Source organism: Mauremys reevesii, linkage group 17, assembly GCF_016161935.1.
Source record: "Mauremys reevesii isolate NIE-2019 linkage group 17, ASM1616193v1, whole genome shotgun sequence".
NCBI classification, from domain to species: Eukaryota; Metazoa; Chordata; order Testudines; family Geoemydidae; genus Mauremys; species Mauremys reevesii.
This window is the reverse complement of record NC_052639.1, coordinates 10,180,095-10,195,367: the sequence shown is the minus strand read 5'-3', so window position 1 is coordinate 10,195,367 and position 15,273 is coordinate 10,180,095. Positions and strand designations below refer to the sequence as shown.

At 52.9% G+C, this 15,273-nt stretch overlaps 2 non-coding genes across 2 annotated transcripts; both read left to right on the top strand.

The window, feature by feature from the left end:
- Nucleotides 1-11,879: 11,879 nt before the first annotated feature.
- TRNAS-UGA lies at nt 11,880-11,961 on the top strand. The gene has a single exon. It is a non-coding gene; the product is annotated as a tRNA-Ser (tRNA).
- Nucleotides 11,962-13,477: 1,516 nt separating this feature from the next.
- On the top strand, nt 13,478-13,550 carry TRNAF-AAA. Its single transcript has one exon. It is a non-coding gene; the product is annotated as a tRNA-Phe (tRNA).
- Nucleotides 13,551-15,273: the final 1,723 nt, after the last annotated feature.

The following is a 15,273-nucleotide window of genomic DNA, read 5'->3' as shown; positions in this document are numbered from 1 at the left end:
TCCGATTTTACAGAAACTGTTTTTTGGAAACAGATTGTATAAAGTCGAGTGCACGCGGACACACTAAGCACATTAATTCAGCGGTGTGCGTCCATGTACCGAGGCTACTGTCGATTTCCAGATCGTTGCACTGTGGGTAGCTATCCCATAGCTATCCCATAGTTCCCGCAGTCTCCCCCACCCATTGGAATTCTGGGTTGAGATCCCAATGCCTTATGGGGCAAAAACAGTGTTGTGGGTGATTCTGGGTAAATGTCAGTCAATCCTCCCTCCGTGAAAGAAACGGCAGACAATCATTTCACGCCCTTTTCCCTGGAGCCCGTTCAGCCTTTTTTCACTGTCACCGTATCTCTACTGGATGCTGCTGACAGACGCGATACTGCAGCGCTACACAGCAGCATCCCCTTGCCTTTTGCAAGTTAGCAGAGATGGTTACCAGCCATACCGTCCCACTGCTGCTTTGCAAGTTGACAATGACAGTTGCCAGTTATACTGTACCGTTTGCTGCTGTCATGGGTGCTCCTGGCTGGCCTTGGTGAGGTTGGCTGGGGGTGCATGGACAAAAATGGGAATGACTCCCCAGGTCATTCCCTTAAGTTTTGTCTAAAGGGAGGGTCAGTCCTGTCTAGACTATCAGACCAGCCTACAAAAGAACCAGAGAAGCAAACGGCCGCTCCAGGTCAGAGCCCCAGACATCCCGCAGAAATGATGAGCTGCATGCCATTCTAGGGGGTGCCCCTGCAACAACCCCACCCATTGCTTCCTCCTCCCCACCCTCCTGGGCTACCGTGGCAGTTATCCGCCCATTTGTGTGATGAAGTAATAAAGAATGCAGGAATTTGAAACAACACTGACTTTATTGCCTCTGCAAGTAGAGCTCAAAGGTGGAGGGAAGGCAGCCTCCAGCTGCTATAATATTCCAGGCAGGACTGAATCTCCATTAGACAAAGCTTAAAGAAGAGAATGACCTGGGAGTCATTCCCATTTTTGCCCAGGCACCCCCAGCTGACCTGACCAAGGCCAGCCAGGAGCACTCACGGGATGACAATGACAGATATCAGTCCTACCATAACATCAGTCCTGTAGTACCGGGAAGGGAAGGGAGGGGATGGTGTTGTGTAGCGCTGCAGCACTGCGTCTGCCAGCAGCATCCAGTAGACATACGGTGACACTGAAAAAAGGCGAGAAATGATTTTTTCCCTTTGCTTTCACGGGGTGGGCGGGCAACGACATATACCCTGAACCACCCGCAACAATGTTTTTGACCCATCAGGCTTTGGGAACTCAGCCAAGAATTCAAATGGTTTTCGGAGAGTGAGGGGAACTGTGGGATAGCTACAGCTCCTTAAGTTTCAGCACTGTGTTGAGTCCCTGTTGTGGCCTCTGTCTATCATGGCCTTGGAGATTTTGTCAAATGTTTAGGCATTTTGTCTTTTGGAACGGAGTTCTGATAGAACAGATTCATCTCGCCATACAGAGATCAGCTTCAGTATCTCCCGTACGGTCCATGCTGGAGCTCTTTTTGGATTCTGGGACTGCATGGTCACCTGTGCTGATCTGCGCTCCACGCTGGGCAAACAGGAAATGAAAATCAAAAGTTCATGGGGCTTTTCCTGTCAACCTGGCCAGTGCATCCGAGTTCAGATTGCTGTCCAGAGCGGTCACAATGGTGCACTGTGGGATAGCGCCTGGATGCCAATACCGTCGAATTGTGGCCACACTAACCCTAATCCGACATGGCAATACCGATTTCAGTGCTACTCCCCTTGTCGGGGAGGAGTACAGATACCAGTATTAAGAGCCCTTTAGATCGATATAAAGGGCTTCATTGTGTGGATGGGTGCAGGGTTAATGTGATTTAACGCTGCTAAATTCGATATAAACTTGTAGTGTTGAATGAGGCTAATCATCTAGTGGAACAAGCTCCGCAAGGGACGTGGTTAAATCCCCATCACTGCCTTGTGTAAATGAAGACCGCAGCTCTTGCTGCAAGACACCTGGTGTGTGGGTGTCCCTGTTCCCCCTTCAGAACCTCTGGTACATGGTGCTTCCCTCCTCCCAGTTCAAGATCCCCATCATGTGGGTGCTCCCATCCAGGATCTCTGGTGGGCGTCTCTGTCCCCCACCCCATGAACTAGCTCCCGTGTGTGGTTTCCCCTGCCTGCCCCCATCCGGGATCTGTGGGTGTCTCTGTTCCCCTTTTCAAGATCTGTGTTGCTTGGGTGTGTCCCTCCCCCCAAGTCAGAATCCCCATCACGTGGGTGCTCCCATCCCCCCTCCAGGCTCTGCGGGGGGTGTCTGTATAAAAAGAGACTGTGTCTCACTGTCTTGCCCAGGCTACGCTGGAGGGGCTATTCACAGGTGCGATCCCACTACTGATCAGCATGGGAGTTTTGACCTGCTCCATTTCTGACCTGGGCCGGTTCACCCCTCCTTAGGCAACCTGGGGACCCCAAGCTTCCCTGGGATCACCATGTTGATGCCGAGCTTAGTGCGGACACCCGATCGGCACAGCCCCCTGCAACCCAGAACTCCTGAGCTCAAGCAATCCGCCAGCCTCAGCCTCCCCAGGAGCTGGGATCACAGGCACCAGCCACAGAGCCCGGCTTGTTTCATAGCCTGGCAGCTGGAGCTTTAAACTCTGCTTGTGAGCTCTGTGCCTTGGCCAGACGGGGACAGCCTGGAACTGGGAAATGCTCCTTCTTCCCCAGCCCCCATCTCATCTCGAGCTGCAGGCGCCGCTGTCCTCCCAGGTAAGATCCTGGATGTTTCGGTGCCCCCCATCCCCCAGCCCAGGTGTCCGGGTACCTCTGCCCCCCATACAGAATCCTGGATGTGTGGGTGTCCGTCCCTCTGCAGAGGATCCCAGAGTGTGGATGCCCTTGTCCCCCCCTACAAGATCCTGGGTGTGTGGGTGCCACTCTCCCCCCACTAGATCTCTGGTGGGTGGGTCCCCAGGGTGTGAGTGCTCCCATCCCCCAATACAGGCTGGGGGGGAGGGTATAACTGGCTCTCCCTGTCCTGCCCAGGCGGTGCTACAGCAGCTGTTCACAGGGGCAGCAACCCCACTGTCACCCTGCAGCTCTAGCCTGCTTCACCCTCCTGTGGGAGCCCGGGGACCCCGAACTGCCCAGAATCACCTGATTGATGCCGAACTTAGCACAGACACCGGCTCAGCATGGCAGGGAGCAGCCCTGAGCCCTGACAATCAGCTTCCCTCTGCCTCCTGCTGCACGGCGAGGGTCACACGCGAGAGGCTTCGTGCCCAGTTTGTTCAGGAGCGTCCCAGGCCTGGTCTACACTAGGACTTTAATTCGAATTTAGCAGCGTTAATTCGAACTAACCGCTCAACCGTCCACACCAGGAAGCCATTTAATTCGAACTAGAGGGCTCTTTAGTTCGAATTTGGTACTCCACCCCGGCAGGTGGAGTAACGCTAAATTCGACATGGCTAGCTCGAATTAGGCTTGGTGTGGATGCTAATCAAACTTAGTAGCTCCGGGAGCTATCCCACACTGCACCACTCTGTTGACGCTCTGGACAGCAGTCCGAGCTTGGATTCTCTGGCCAGCCACACAGGAAATGACCCGCGAAAATTTGAATTCATTTTCCTGTCTGGGCACTTTGAATCTGACGTCCTGGTTGCACATCGGGGCGAGCTCCGCAGCACCTGCAACGATGCAGAGCTCTCCAGCAGAGGAGTCTGGGCAATCCCAGAATAGAAAGAGGTCCCCAGCATGGACTGTCCGGGAAGTCATGGATCTGATCACTGTGTGGGGCGAGGAGTCTGTGCTCTCGGAGCTGCGCTCCAACAAGCGGAACGCGAAGACCTTCGAGAAGGTCTCTAAAGCCATGAAAGACAAAGGATACAGCCGGGATGCGATGCAGTGTCGCGTGAAAGTGAAGGACCTAAGACAAGGGTATCAAAAAGTCAGAGCGGCAAACGGACGCTCCGGAGCACAGCCCCAGACATGCCGCTTCTATGAGGCACTGCATGCCATTCTAGGTGGGTCTGCCACAACTGCCCCACCAGTGACGGTGGACTCCGGGGACGGAATAGTGTACCGGGACAGTTCCTCCTCGATGTTCGCCGATGGGGAAGATGAGGAAGGGTCTTCTGAGGACGGCGCAGGCGACAGCGAACACACTCCCGCTTTCCCTGACAGCCAGGATCTCTTCATCACCCTCACAGAGATCCCCTACCAACCTCCTGCCATTAACCCGGACTCAGAATCAGGGAAGGATCAGGCGGTAAGTGCTACACACGTATAAACATTTATTTTTTATAACATTGTTATAGAAAAAATAGAAACAGTATTTACAAAATTCTAAATATTAAACTATATGAAAAGAAGGTCCACACAAATGGGGATAGAATAATAATCCTCTATCGACAATTCCATGAAGGTGTCATTCAGTTCCTCGCAAAGCCTCCGCAGGAGGTTCGTCGGAAGAGGTGCCTTGTTGGGCGCTCCGTGGAAGCAGACTCTTCCACGCCAGGACATCCGAATATACAGAGGAATCATCGCCTCTACTAGCATTGCTGCATATGGTCCTGGTCTGTGCAGTGCGTCCCGTAACATCCTGTCTTTCTGCGCACGAGTGACCCGCCTCAGGGTGATCTCATTCTGCAAATACTGCATCTAAGTAGGGCAATTAGTGTAGTGTTACTATTGTTAATGGTTTACAATTAGGTTGCATAACAATGACCCTCGCCTAACAGCCACGTGCTAGAGGCCACAGAGAACAAGCATCCATTGATCGTTCCCGTGCACTGGCGGGAGGGGCTGCAAAAGGCTAATCCTTTCTGCTTTGCACATTGCCTTTAGCAGGAGAGCACAGCTATCCACTAACTGATAAGCAGTATGTACTGTAAGGCTTACCAGGACTTTGTGCAAGAGGGATGCAGCTGTCTTTCCTCGCTTGTGCGCTCTCCAGTGCAATGGCGCCGCCAATGAGAGCGTATTCCGAAATCTCGAACTGGTTCTGAGATCTCCTGAGACTTGGTGCCCTGTATGGTCTTGTTCACTGAAACTGACTAGACTGTGTTCACTGTTGGCAAACATGTATGTGTTCAAGGGAATCACCTACTTTTTCGCATCACACAGCTTGGCTCCTTCCCGGACTGCCCGGCATCCCCACGCAGAGGCTGGCTCAGATTAGACGGCGAAAGAAAAAGACTAGGGACGACATGTTCCAGGAACTGATGGCCTGCTCCAGAGCGGAGGCGGCAGAGCAGAGACAGTGGAGGGAGACCCTGTGTCAGCAGCATCGCACACACATCGAACGGGAGGATAGGTGGCAGCAGGAAGACCAGCAGGCGACTAAAACGCTGCTTGGTCTAATGAGGGAGCAAACGGACACGCTCCGGCGCCTTGTAGATGTTCTGCAGGACCGCAGGCAGGAGGAGAGAGCCCCCCTGCACTGCATCTGCAACCGCCCTCCAACGCCAAGAAGTCCTGTCCCCCCCTCACCCAAAGTTACAAGAAGGAGGGGCGGTAGGGGCCGTGAGAACTGTCACTGCACCGCAGCAGAGCGCTCAGGTTCACGACACCTCTCGCTGTAAATTTGTACAAGTTCTTTCCTTACAGCATCACCCAGTCCCAACTCCAAGTTTCAACCCCCCACTGTGTACTACATTATTAAAAGCGGTTTGCTGTTACTCACTGTTTCCGTCACGTTTCTCGTGTCAGAAGACTTTGTGTGTGTGTGTAGGGGGGGAATTGTAATTGCAGTGCATAGCCCACAGTACCATGGTACAGACTTGGGGGCAGGGTCAACTGCAGGGCACACACAGACTGCAGTCACTAGGCACCAGGGTCAGTCTGTGTGGTGTATGCTGCCCCGGGTCTTTCGTTGATGTGTATGCTTGTCCAGGGTCCTGGTGCCTGCCATCCCCGAATGTAAAGGCAGGCTTCCCTTAACATGCACTTCGACCGTAGCCACGATCCTCCCCGCTGCCCTGAGCCCCAAAAAGAGCCCTCATCCAGGGACAGATACTCACCCTTCCCCCACACCCCTCACCCCTTCCAACGCCCAAACCCACAGCCCACAGCCGTCATGCAAACCCCTATCCAAAGACGGCACCCCTCGCCCCTTCCTGCAAACCCACCCCTACATGCACAACCACCGTAAACCGTCCCCCACCCCACAGACCTATGTAGGAGCAGGAGGCTGTCCGTCCTGTTTTGGACAACCGGTCTGTACATCAGTGCACACTGAACCCAGCACAGTATGCTTCCGTGTTTCAACCAAGAAACAAAAATGCAAAGTCAACGAAAGATTTATTATTAATTACTGTAACATTTCATTAGTTTTAAATCGTGCTTTGCAAGTGGGGGAAATTTGGAGAACCGGGTTTGTGAGCTCAGATCTAACTCGACACATACAGACACAGGCCCATGATCAGGCTCTCTTAAAATCAAGTGGACAGTCACAGGTTACCCTGCTCTGCGAGGAAACTAGCTTTCAAAGCCTCCCGGATGCACATCGCTTCCCGCTGGGATATTCTCTCGGCACGGGTGTCTGGCTGATCGTAAACAGCAGCCAGGCGATTTGCCTCAACCTCCCAAGCGGCCAAAAAGGTCTTGCCCTTGCTCTCACAGAGATTGTGGAGCACACAGCAAGCAGCAATAACTACGGGGATATTCTTTTCGCTGATGTCCGAGCGAGTCAGTAAGCTCCGCCATCTCCCCTTGAGACGTCCGAAAGCACACTCCACCACCATTCTGCACTTGCTCAGCCAATAGTTGAAGAGTTCCTTCTCACTGTCCAAGGCGCCTGTATAGGGCTTCATGAGCCAGGGCATTAGTGGGTAGGCCGGGTCCCCGAGGATCACTGTAGGCATCTGCACATCCCCAACCATTATTTTGTGGTCCGGGAAGAAAGTACCTGCCTGGAGGCATTTGAACAGACCAGAGTTCCTGAACACACGCGCGTCATGAACCTTGCCCGCCCACCCGACGAAGATGTTGGTAAAACGTCCCCTATGGTCCACCAGAGCTTGCAGCACCATTGAAAAGTAGCCCTTTCAGTTAATGTACTCGCTGGCCTGGTGGGCTGGTGCCAGGATAGGGATGTGAGTCCCATCTATAGCCCCACCGCAGTTTGGGAATCCCATCGCGGCGAAGCCATCTATGATGACCTGGACATTTCCGAGAGTCACTACCTTTGAGAGCAGTTGCTCAACGATTGCGTGGGCTACTTGAATGACAGCAACCCCCACGGTAGATTTGCCCACGCCAAAGTGGTTCGCTACTGACCGGTAGCTGTCTGGCGTTGCTAGTTTCCAGAGAGCTATGGCCACTCGCTTATGCACACTCAGGGCTGCTCGCATGCGTGTGTCCTGGCGCTTCAGGGCAGGGGACAGCAAGTCACACAGTTCAAGGAAAGTGCCCTTACGCATCCTGAAGTTTCGCAGCCACTCTGTGTCATCCCAGACCCGCAGCACTATGCGGTCCCACCAGTCTGTGCTTGTTTCCCGGGCCCAGAATCGCCGTTCCACACCATGAACGTGACCCATTGCCACCATGATCTCCACTGCCCGGCGTACCCTGCTTTCTGAGAGGTCTGCGCCACTCTCCTCACCGCGCTGCCGGAGCCTCCTCGCCCGGTTTCTCAGCAGCTGACTGTGGAAGAGGTGGACGATAAGGTGCGAGGAGTTGACAACGGCCATAAGTGCAGCGATGATCGCAGCGGGCTCCATGCTCGCAGTGCTGTGGCGTCCGCGCTGTAACCGACCAGACAAGGGCGCGAACAGATTTCCCGCTGGCGCTTTCAGGGAGGGAGGGCGTGATTGACGGTTCAATGACGACAGTAACCCAAAACCACCCTCGACACATTTTTTCCCCCAGCAGGCATTGCGAGCTCTACCCAGCATTCCAATGGGCAGCGGGGACTGCGGGAACTGTGGGATAGCTTCCCACAGTGCACCGCTTCCAAAGTCGACGCCGGCTCCCTTAATGTGGACTCAGAAGTTCGAATTACTGTATTTAGTGTGGATACACAAATTCGACTTCATAAGGTCGAATCCACAAATTCGACTTAAGTAGATTCGAAATAGTCTTGTAGTGTAGACAAGGCCCCAGGCTCCAGCTGTAAACTCTGCTGGTCAGTTCTAGTCTTTGGCCACACGGGGGCGGCACTAACAGTCCCATCTAAACGCTGTTTGGTTCGGCCCTTCGGATCGCAGATTGTAACCCGCAGGCAGATCTCTGAGTGCAGCCAAATCCCTCCCCAAACTGAACATTGAAGCAGCAGCTCCCGTTGGAAAGATCAGGATTTTTGCCTTTAAAAACAAGGGAAATGTCTACAGTGAGAGACTGAAGAAGCTCAATTGATTTCATTGACTCCATGAATGTTCCTCTGTGTCCCCCTAGGAGTCATGCCCCACATTTTGGGGACCACTGAACCCTACTCGCTAATCAGGGGCTAGTGATGCCAAAGCCCAGGGAAAGGGAGAACAAGTGCGGGGCTCCCAGCACTGGAACAAAGGGGGGCACAGGAGGGGGCAGGAGTTAGGGGTGAAGGAGGCGCAAGGGTTGGGAGTGCAGGAGCTAGCGGTAAAGGGGGAGGGGATCGTCCAGGGGCAATGGGGAAGTGCCAAAGTACAAGCTTTGCCCAGGGCACCATTTCCCCTAATGCTGGTCTGAGCAAACAATTGGAAATGACCCTTCAGTGAGACCAGAACCATCATGTAGAAAAGTCCTTTTGTTAAGTGGTGGTGGCTGAGGGCTTAGGGAGATGGGTTAAAAAGCAACAGGTACTTGTCTGTGGAGGTTTGATTCTTGCCTGCTAGGCCAGGCTGGGGTGTGGTGTCTCCATGGCTTTACTTTCAGTGTCTGATCTACCTCAGGGAGCCAAGTCTAGACATACTCAGAGGCTCTATGCCAGGGTTTTTCAAACTTCCTTTCACGATAACCCCTTTTTGCCCCCCAAAAAACAAAAAACTTACTACATGACCCTAGAAAGAGGGACCAAGCCCCTCTACACTGGGCACAGGCAGAGGAGACAAAGCCTGAGCCCTGCCCCAGTTGGGGGAGGGCAAAACCAGAGCTTGAGGGATTCAGCCTTTGGTGGTGGAGCTCAGACTTTTGGTTTCAGCCCCAGGCACCAACAAGTCTAATGCCAGCCCTGGCGACCCCATTAAAACAGGGTTATGACCCACTTTGGGGTCTTGCCCCACAGTTTGAGAACCACTGCTCTAGGCTGATGGGAGAGAGTTTTCCTGGGGGTGTAGTTAATCCACTTCCCAAGAGGTGGCAGCTATGTCAGTGGGAGAAGCTATATCGGTGGGTGTGCAAGCTGTGGTGTTTACCACATTTAAGAAGTTTAATCAAACCCCATTTTGAAAACCACCTGTGGTCTGGGAATGGCAAAGGAGCTCGATGAATCAGGGTTTGTCCTTCAAAGTCCTGGACATCACGATTCCATACTCCTGTTGTCATTGGGGATATTGCTCAGTGTTAGAGTGCTTAACTGCAGTTTTCACGTAGTCCTCAGTTCAAACCCCCATGTTCTCTTATAACCTTCTTTCTTTTTTTAAAAAAAAGTTAAACATTTTCATTTCCATTCTCCATTCTGTTCAGGGGCTCCTCTATACAGGAGTGCTTGATATCAATGTAAACACTCAACATTTTGCTGTCCAAATGCATAAAAACCTAGCAAAGCTGTCCATCAGCTGAAATCAGATCCAATCCTCTAAGTGTCTAGTTTATGTTTTCATCAGTTAAACAAAGGTATCATACGAATGTACATTTGCAGATCCCTCTTCTCCAGGAGCTATGTTGTGCAGAAGAACAAGAACCACATCCAGCTGCAGTTCAGGAATCTGATGACCAAAGAGCCACGAAGTGTTCTGAGGGCTGGAGAAAAATGCCTTCTAGTGAGCTATTGAACGAGCTCAACCTGTTTAGCTTATCAAAAGAAGATTGAAAGGTGACTTCATTGAAGTGTTGAAGGGCCTTAATGGAGAGAAAAGATGGGGCATTAAAGGGCTCTTTAATCTTGCAGAGAAAGGCATAGCAAGACCCAATGGCTGGAAGGTGAAAAGAGACAAATTCATATTACAACTAAGGCACAAATATTCAACATCGAGGAAGATTCACCACAGGAACAATCTCCCAAGGAAAGTGGTGGATTTGCCATGTCCTGATGTCATTTCATGAAGACTAGCTATCTTTCTGGAATGTGTTTGCCCCCAAAGTAGATATTGTGTCATACAGGAGGCCTGTGATATGCAGGGGGTCAGGTTAGATGCTCTAATGGTCTCTTCTGGCCATAAAGTCGACTAATTTCTGAAAAACTGAGTGTAGCATTGGGAGCAGCATCTGATGTTTTCCCGTCTAGCCAGCTTGCTGCCTAGAACAAAGGCTCCTTGAGTGGGGTGATCCACAGGGAGTAGCTCAAACCTCCAAAGTGCCTGGCCAGGGGCAGGACATTAGCACAGCAAGGGAGGGATGTGGCAGTGACATCACAAAGGCCTTTTGCAGGACCTCAGACTATTGGTCAAAGGTGGTGGGGAGGTGGTGACCTCACAGAGAGATGCTGACATCAGCCAGGCAGGACAGGGGCGAGGGGCCAGGGAAACCTCAGAGACCCCTGTGGCTTTGCTTCAGCAAGTCTCCTTCTCCAGGTCTCTCTTTGAGGACTGAGCGAGTATTCGGGTTCACGGACATGAGTGCCAAGAGGAACCTTTTTCGAGTTTTCTCCTTCCCTTTTCCTGATTTTACTAGAAAACAGCCATCCCTGTTTAGAAGGTTGAAGCTTCCTCGAGGTTTGAAACCTGTTCAGTCTGATCCATCTGGTGACAGTTGAATTCTAGGCATGGAAAACACGAACTTAAGGAGGCAGAATTTTATTCCGCACCTGGGATTTTGTCCCTTAGAATCAGTGGGGACATTAGGGTTTGTCCTTTCTGTTTCACCTTTTCCTCCATCCATCCCTCCCTCCTTTCTCTTTGTCTCTTGCTTCTTTTGTCCTTTCACCTGTTCCCCTCCCAACACCAGGAGCGGGTGTGTGTGTGTGTGTGTGTGTGTGTGTGTGTGTGTGTGTGTGTGTTGCAGGAGTGCTCTGCAGCTCCCACTGTGGGAGGTCCACCCAAAATGTGGGGCTGAAATAGTGCTCAGGCAGTGATCCCCACCAGTGACCTGGGCCATCCTTTGGGCTCTCTGGTGAGAACCCTCAGCCTCCCGTCCTCAGTCTCTACCCTGATTGGCTAAGCAGGGGGTTATTGACAGGGAGGAGATTCAGGTCCTTGTTGTTCTCTTTAAAGACCAAGGAAATAAGTCATAACCTGTTATATGTTGACAAATTTTGCTGCTTTGCTGCATTAATGGTCTCTGAGCAGTTCATGATTCTCTCTAACATTGCAGTTCTCCTCAAATACTTGCTGAATAATTACTGTGAACTGTTGTTGGTCTGGAGCTCATCTGAGAGCACTTTATTCAGGTCATTCAGTGTTTGAAATTCACGATCTGATGGTTAGTTTCAAAATCAGGGCTCTTGGGTCCTATTCCCAACTCTGCCACTGGCTGGCTGTGTGACCTAAGACAAGTTGATTCTCCTTTCTCAGCCTTAGCTACTCCCTCTCTCAAGTAGGGATAATGATGATCCGCTCCTACCTAGCTCAAGGTGGGTGGAGGATGGGGATCCATTGGAGAGTGTCACTAGGAGTATCAGAGGGGCTGTGCTAGTCTGGATTTGTAAAAGCAGCAAAGACTCCTGTGGCACCTGGCTAAGCAAACAGAACAAACCCCAAATCCCCCCTGTGCTTTGGGAGCCAGGTTTGCTGTGGGAATCCTGTAGTTCAGATGACTTCACACCTGGGCATTGTGATTCTTTACCAGTTTCTCTGGCATTGGGGCAGTTTTGTGCTCACAGCTGTGATGGCCGAGTGGTTAAGGCGTTGGACTTGAAATCCAATAGGGTTCCCCTGCGCAGGTTCACATCCTGCTCACAGTGAGGCCTGTGTTTTAGCCAGTCCCTCACCCGGGCAATATCTCTGTACAACCCCCTGAGACACTCTCAATTCTCTCCCCACCCCAAGTAAATTCTGTTCTGCTCCTTTCATCGAGATGCCTGGGACACCACCTCACACTGTGTCCCTGAGGGGTCAGGCAAACTCTCAGCACCTGAAGCCTCTGCCACTCACCTGGTGCCCCATAGATCAGCCATAGCCCTGGTTCTGCTCCTCTCTCTAGCATGTGAAAGGAGCTGAGTCAGCGACTCCATGGGAGCTACGGGGCTGCAGAACCAACAGAGAGAAAAAAAGGTGCTCAGTGCCCACTGGAAGCCAGCTCCCCCACCCACCCACTACAGGCCTTGCTGACAAGCTCCTCACACTTGCCAGTGATCAGCTGTTCAGTGGGGTGCAGGAGGCGCTGGGGGGGAGGGGGAGGAGCAGGGAGAGTGGGAGAGGGAGAGGAATGGGGCAGGAAGGTGCAGGGCGGGAAGAGGTGGGAGGGTGGGGGCTTGGGGAAGGGGTGGAGTGGGGCAGGGCCTGGGGAGGAAAGGGGGATTTGTCCCATACCCCGGATCCCTCTAGGGCTGGGCCTGAAGGGAAGCACTGACTATCACAGTGACAATACAACTGACCAGCCTTGTGGGGGAGGCTGAGGGAGATCCGCACTCACCAGGTCTCTTCTCTCCCCCACGGTGAGCCAGACACTGCTCTCTCCTGGCTCTCACTCTAGCAGCTGGACACCAAGGAGCCATTTCCCCTCAGGAAGTGCATTGAGTGCCCCTGTGGTGCTGGGGGGCTGGCGCTGCTGCTGCCTGTGGGGCTGGCAGGGGGGCTGATGTCTGCACAGACTCTCAGCTGCCAGGCCGGAGGGGGCACTTGGGACCTTACCAGACTGGCTCAGTGAAGACGGGGGGTTGACAGAGCTATACAGACGCTCTCCAGAGCACGGAGCAGCAGCCGCCCATGCAGCCAGGCAATGAGCATTTCCCACAGCCTGGAGCCGAGGGGGAGGCGGCAGCTGCTGTTCCAGCTCCTCGGGGACAGGCCCTGTCAGCCAACAGCCACTTCTTACTCCCCACAGCTAAGGGCATTGGGTTCCTCCGGTGGGGGTGTGGAGCAGCCGTTCGTTCTCCTGTTCGCACTCCTCTGCGGTATGAAAATCGGGGAGGGGAGGCGGAAGCCCCACTTCCCTCCCGAAATGACGCCCAGTGGGGGAAGCCAGGACAACAGGGTGGGGCGGCAGGTGGTGGCCAGACTCTCACTGCCACGGTCTAGTCTAGCTCTGGGTCCAGCTCAACATCCTCCCCGCGCCACTGGCCCCCAGTCCCCTTCCACCACCAGGTCAGCCCGGGCACTAGGGCAGGAACAGGGTGAGGCAGCAAGTCAAGCTGAGCAAGGCAGGCAAAAGTGAGTCTTGTCTTCATGGGCACCTCACAATGACGTCCTTTTTGAGTGCGACTGCTGCAAAAACCTCCCGGGCAGAGAAGCAACAGGCCAAACTACTGCTATACAGCTGCCAAAGTAGCTCGATTGCGAGAGCGTTAGACTAAAAATCTAAAGGTTCCTGGTTCAATCCCAGGCTTTGACAGGTTCTTTCATTCTCTTTGTACAGGGGGGCAGCTTGTTCTCTGGCAGCCCAGTAGTACTTGCACCCCAAGGTGAGCAGAGCTGCCATGGGGCAAAGCAATTAAAAAAAGTGGCAATACTGTATTCTCATGGGGCCCCTGTGGGGCCTGGAACAAATTGCCCCACTTGCCTTCCCTCTGGATGGCACTGAAGGTGAGTCTCTGATCTTGGGCTCTGCAGTAGGAAAACATAGAATGGGCTTCTGCCCCTAGGTGGCCCACCTGACTTTTAACGATGAGAGCTGTCTTTCCCAACACGGCAGGAAGAGAGCAAGGCAGGGTGACCCTCAGGAATGGTGCCAGAGGGCTGCTGGGCAGTGACAGGCAGGGATTGGGGATGAAAACTCCTCTGTGCAGCTGAGCAAGGGCAGTGCCAGGGAAGGGGAATCTGTAAAAGTGGCCTTGTGGAAGGTGGAAGGGATTTGGGGGCCCAGGAGGAGGCGCTTGATGTTCAGTGCCTTGGAGCAGCTGGACTTGGCCATGGTGGGTGTTCAGGAAATGCACATTAACAACTCTAGGGTAGCTCAATAGGCAGAGGGTGATTGGAGGAAGGGCCTCCTGGCCAGGGAAGAATGATGGGGCTGGAGTCTTGTTCTTCACATTCGCGGTGCGAGTACAGAAGGGGCTGGAGCTCCGACCAGGGAGGGCATTACTGGTGGGCTTTGTGCTCTGTGGCACTGGTTACTGCTATATTAGTGTGTATGGTCCCCAGTTAAGGCATGAGAGGGAAGATCAAAGGCTCCCTTCCTCTGGACTGCATGATGTTTGGTGTTGGGGGGGATTTTAATTGTGTCAGCCGGCCTGAGCACCGCTGGTCCCGTTTTCCCAACCTTCAGAGGAAACATTTTTACAATGAGCACTACCTGGCGCAGGTCTGTAGTGAGGTCGGCTTAGAGGAGCTCACTCCAGCCACAGAGGGGGTTCACCTTTCTGCAGGGACAGACCAGGACTTGCATTGACCGGATTTATGCTCAGCTTTTGTGTCTTTAGCGTGTTGCTTCTCAGATACTTTCTTGGCCTGACTTGTTACACTTTGACACTTAACAGGCCAGAGTTTGTGCACCTTCCTATTATCCTCACTAGGATCTGATTTCCAAATTTTGAGGAATGACTTTTTGCCTCTAACAGCCTCCATTACTCGGCCGTTTACCCAGAGTGGCGTTCTGCTGGTCGTCCTATTGTCGATTCTGATTTAGGGCAAACGTTTCATCTGAGCCTCTAATTGCAGTGTTTTTAAATGGTCTGCATGCTGCTTGCAGGCACCTAACACTTGTGACAGCAGCTCCTTTTAATTCCCACCTAACGATCTGTACTTATGCCGATAGGTCGACTTTAGGTCTTTAACTTTGAGCGGTAGCTGAGAAGATGGTAAATCGGGCAGAAACCCATTTGACAAACCTCTTCATTTCCTTGTTATTTCCTGACTTCTTCATTCATCCCCTTTTCCTTATTTCCTGGCTGAGGCGGCGGCCTGCCAGGGAGCTCCCTGGCACCTCTGGCTGCCTGGGCTGAAGGCAAGAGGCAGGCCTGGGCGTGGCGAGGGCCTCCTGTCCTGGAATGAGGCTGCACTGCTTCCTGGTCCCCTTTTCCCACCCACACCGGCAGGCGGCTGCTGCGGGAGAACACGAGGGAGGCTCTCGGGATGCTAAGCAGTGCTGTGTGGCTGTCAGGGGAAAGAGCCTTCTT